Here is a 5,000-nt window from a genome sequence, read left to right on the forward strand (position 1 = left end):
TCTCTCTTTCTCTCTTTCTCTCTCTCTCTCACCTCCTTCCCCTTTCCTTGTCTTGGTCTTCCCTTCCCTTCCCTTCCCTTCCCTTCCCTTCCCTTCCCTTCCCCTTTTCCCTTCCCTCCCTCCCCTCCCTCCCCCCCCTCCCCCTCCCCTCCCCTCCCCTCCCCTCCTTCTCCCTCCCTCCCCTTTTCCTTTCCTTTCCTTTCCTTTTCCTTTCCTTTCCCTTTTCCCTTTTCCTTCCCTCCCCTCCCCCCTTTCACCCCTCCCCCCCCCCTCCCGTTTCCTCCCCTCCCGTTTCTCCCTCCCCCTCCCCCCCTCCCCTTTTCCTTTCCTTCCCTTCCCTTCCCTCCCCTCCCCTCCCCTCCCCTTTCCTTCCCTTCCATCCCCTCCCCCTCCCCTCCTCCCCTCCCATTTCCTTCCCTCCTCTCCTCCCCTCCCCTTTCCTTCCCTCCCCTCCCCTTTCCTTCCCTCCCCTCCCCTCCCCTTTCCTTTCCTTCCCTCCCCTCCCCTCCCCTCCCCTTTCCACCCCTCCCCTCCCCTCCCCTTTCCACCCCTCCCCTCCCCCCTCCCCTCCCCCCCTCCCCTTCCCTCCCCCTCCCTTCCGCCTCCCCTCCCTTCCGCCTCCCCTCCCCTCCCCTCCCCTCCCCTCCCCTCCCCCTCCCCTCCCCTCCCCTCCCCTCCCCCCAGCCAGAATCAGATCCCGCTGCCTCGCTCTTCGTCCCGACCACCTTACGTCGACAAGCATTAAAAATAGATCTGGTCTGTCCCGTGGCTGGCATCTTCAACATACTTCACTCTACCTCTACGTAAAAGAAAAGAAAAAAAGGAGGACAAAAAAGGGGAAAAAGCCAATAAAAGGAAAGCACTAAAATGAGAGAAGGTAATAGGACTTCACGCTCTCTGATGTGTCACCGTGATGAGTCGCGTCGCGTCCTTTCATCCGCGCCGACGGGCTTCACCAACCGAATTTTATGACGTTCACTCGCTCTTGCATCATGAAAGAGTTCATTTCACGGGTCTATTTCCATTTTAATTGCCCCTAATCAACAAAGCCTTGTTATTACTATGACCGCAATGCTCTTATCAAATCACATCCATCCCTCGTCATGTTTTCGCCGTTAATATCATCGTTATGACTAATATTCATATTACCACTTACATTCATTAAAATTAATCTACCTCCCATTGTCAAAATGATCGCCGTCCTCATCACCATTACTTCAATTTAAAGGACTACATAACTAATTCTGCAGCCCCCCATTTACCATCAATACCGTTATAATAAGATCTATATCATACCACTACAGTCCCATCACTATTAATGCCATTATCAAGAGTACTATAACTAATTTTACAGCGGCGACCCCCCCCCCCCCCACTTTCCTACGCATTCACCGCCGCTGCTCGACTCGCAAATCTCTCTCACTCTCGACAATGGCATCTGTTGGGTTGGAGGGGGGGGGGGGGGCAACAGTATCTCGGCAACAGCCCCCCCCCCCCCCCCCCCCCCCCCCGTCAGGAGAGCCAGGGAGGCGCCGCAGCCGAAGACGAAGGCCTCATTAACCTGACCTCTCGCGGCTGCGCACTTGGGATCGGCCGCGTGTCGCCTCGCCAAACATGGGGCTCCGCAATAATGGCTTGCGTGGCTCGAGTGCCGAAAACACGTCGGCTGGGTGATGCAACGAGCTTTTGATATTTTTATCTTCTTTTCTCTTTTTACTAGGGCTGCACCGCTCAAATTAAACAACGATTTACATAGGAGACAGATGAGCAAATACGTACAAATAAACGGCACGGGGATTCTTGCCGATCTGTAAGTCACTATCTTAAACCGTATAAGGGATTAGGATTTATATATTCTTCACTCGTAATCCAACGGTAATTTTACCTTCTTTGAACCTAAATCTGAACTCACCGCGAATTTTCCGACTCCGCACAACTTTCCGGAAGACATTTTCCCCTCCGACGCGCGGTGGCCGCCCTTTGCTTTTTATCCAGTTCACTCTAGGTCCGCTTCACTCCAGGCAAATCACTTGTGCTGCTGCTTCTGACCCCTTGATTTTTTTTCTTTCCTTCATCTGATTCCATGTTCCCCTGATTCTAAGCTTTTGATTCTTTGCCTTTCTAGCTTTATTTTATGACCCTATGCCTCCTTATTTTCTTTCTGTCTCTATTCCCCCTTTTGCCTCTATGATTCTTTTTCCTTTTTAGTTCTTTACTTCCCCTGACTACCCCCGACGCCCTCTTGGCCCCGCGCCGCTTTATCGGCAGCGCCCCTGGCGTGGAAACTCGGGACGCGGCAGAGCGAGAAGTCCCTGGCACGTGGCGGGTTCCGTCTCCCGCGGAGCACCTACTTATTCACCTGCTTTCTGCCTCCTTTTTCCTCTTCTGGCTAATCTCTACGATGAACTAATCTGAATATATGACGATGCAAATTGCCTCTTCCCTTCGCAAGAATTTCTCGACGCGAATAATTTCGGATTTCTCTCTCAATAAGGAATCGAAAGTGTGGCCGGTAGGATCAGCCCGGAGCATGTGGGGTTCGAATCCTTGTCAGGGAAGATCTGCAAGTGTACTTAGTTGGATCCTGTAATCCTGATCTCGCATTCACAAAATAGCAGCGAAGGACACGTCCTTTCACACCGAGAAATTCAAGCTTTAGAAAAACAAACGGACTTCAGCGACAAGTTTTGCACAATAATAGAAACAAAAATCCCGCGAATAATGAATGGGGCCGCGTTGTTATTGCTCAACACGCCTTACAAACGACCACTTTTTTTTACGAGCAACACACTTCTCTCCTTCCCACTATGGCGCGCCGCGACCGATCTACGTAAAATGACCATAATTAAAAGTCCGCGAAATGATGCAATTAAGCTCTTCCCCCCCCCCCTCCCACCGATCCCTCTAATACGCCCCTCACCTGGGTACACCTCGACGGATGGAAGCTGCTGTTCCGTTACGTAAGAGACAGAACGCCGGTCTATTCTCTCGTCATCGTAAGTAATTGGACGGCGCCCAACACGTGTACAGCTGTTGCTCCCGCGGGATGAGGTATGCGAGGAACGATTCGCCCGCTGCGTCTATGGTACGACTCGCACGTGAGAATGTACGGTGCACCTTGGACCTGTTTCTGTATAGTATGTCTTGCACCTGTGTTTGTATGGTACGCCTTGCACTGCATATGATGGGCAGACTTTGCATCTTTGTTTATTCAATGTGTTTTTACGGTACAGTTCACCTTGCACCTATGTTGGCCTATGGAGGATACACCTTGCACATGTGTTTGTATGACACACTGCGCACCTTTGCGTGAACTGCAGGCTTTGCACCTGTGTCCTAATACCTGCAAGAGCGACCAGTGTCTCGACTGACCTGCGTGGGAGGGAGTGGGTTGCTGAGGGAGGGGGGGGGAGGTGCATCAAACATTTAGACCTAAAATAACTCAAGATAAATTTTAAAGCAAAACAAAGCGACAGATCTCCAGTGACTCTTCCCTCAGGCACAAAAGAGAACCTTGAGGACGAGCCGGCTGGTCCTTAGGCATTCAGAGCGGCAGCTAATTAACGTGGAAAATCCAAACAGTCGAGTAGTAAGAAAAAAAATCACTACAAGACCAGTTTATCTTTTTTTTGCGCCACCCAGAAAACAAGTTCTGGTCTGCTAACCACTGTTCAACCTTCACCTCCCCCTCCCCCCCCTCCCATTCCTCGGTCAGTCCATTCATTCTCTCCGAGACCTACCCCCTCCTTCTCCCCTCCCCCCTCTTCCTCCCCGCCTCCTACCTACATTTACCCATTCCTCCCCACGCCATTCACCCCCTCTTCAACCGCTGCCCCATCCCACCTACATCCCCCCCCCCCACCCATCCATCCCCCTTCCTCCGATTCTACACCTCCACCCCCTTCTACCACCTCCCTCCCCCCCCCATCCCTCCCCCCCTCCTGCGGGCACATAACGTCTCGGCGAAAGTGAAACTCCGGCGGCCATCCCGCATGCGGCGCGCGGCGTCGGCCGATAACGGGGAGTGAAAGGAAGAGGAGAAGCCGCGGCTCGAGCGAGGGGCACGAGGGGCATGCTGATGCCACGGACGCTATTCCCCCCTCCTACCCCTCCCCCATCATGCCCCCCGACACCCCCTATCTTTTACTCCAAGTGTCTACCTCCCATTCCCTCTCCTCTTGGTAGCCACCCTCCCTTCCCGTCCTTCCCTCCCTCTCCCCTCCTATTCTCCCCTCTCCTCTTCCCGTTCTCCTCTCCCCTCTCCTTCTCTCCGCCCCCTTGCCTTCCTCCTCTACCTCTCCCCTCTCTTTGCCCCCGCCCCCTCCCCCTCCCTTCCTACCCTCCCTTTCCCCGCTCACACATGGGACTAACCTAACCTTCCCACCCCCAGCTCACGCCCTCGCCCATGCCAAAATCCTCCACTAATTCCTAATACTGAGAAATGGCCAATCGCGGGTGGCATCTGTAATGGCAAATGTGGTTGTGTGTGAGGAGGTAGGGAGGGAAGGAGGAAGGGGGAGGAAGGGGGAGGAAGGGGGAGGAAGGGGGAGGAAGGGGGAGGAAGGGGGAGGAAAGGGTGGAATGGTGGAAGGAAGGCAGGAGAGAGAGGGTGAGTGAAAAGGGGAAGAGAGAGAGGGAGGTAGGGAGGGAGGGAGGGAGGGAGGGAGGGAGGGAGAGAGAGAGAGAGAGAGAGAGAGAGAGAGAGAGAGAGAGAGAGAGAGAGAGAGAGAGAGAGAGAGAGAGAGAGAGAGAGAGAGAGAGAGAGAGAGAAAGAGAAAGAGAAAGAGAAAGAGAAAGAGAAAGAGAAAGAGAAAGAGAAAAAGAAAAAGAAAAAGAAAAAGAAAAAGAAAGAGAGAAAGAGAAAGAGAAAGAGAAAGAGAAAGATAAAGAGAAAGAGAGAAAGAGAAAGAGAGAGAGAGAAAAGAAGAGAAAAGAAGAGAAAAGAAGAGAAAAAGGAAAATAAAAGCAAGAAAGCAAGACAGAGACAAGAGACACCAGTA

The 5,000-nt window shown here is 52.7% G+C and overlaps 1 protein-coding gene across 4 annotated transcripts in view; it reads right to left on the minus strand.

The window, feature by feature from the left end:
• Nucleotides 1-5,000, minus strand: part of LOC125046425 (kinesin-like protein KIF21A) — a 232,558-nt gene that overhangs the window by 37,521 nt on the left and 190,037 nt on the right. The window lies entirely within an intron of this gene.

The sequence above is a fragment of the Penaeus chinensis genome, chromosome 4, assembly GCF_019202785.1.
Source record: "Penaeus chinensis breed Huanghai No. 1 chromosome 4, ASM1920278v2, whole genome shotgun sequence".
NCBI lineage: Eukaryota > Metazoa > Arthropoda > Malacostraca > Decapoda > Penaeidae > Penaeus > Penaeus chinensis.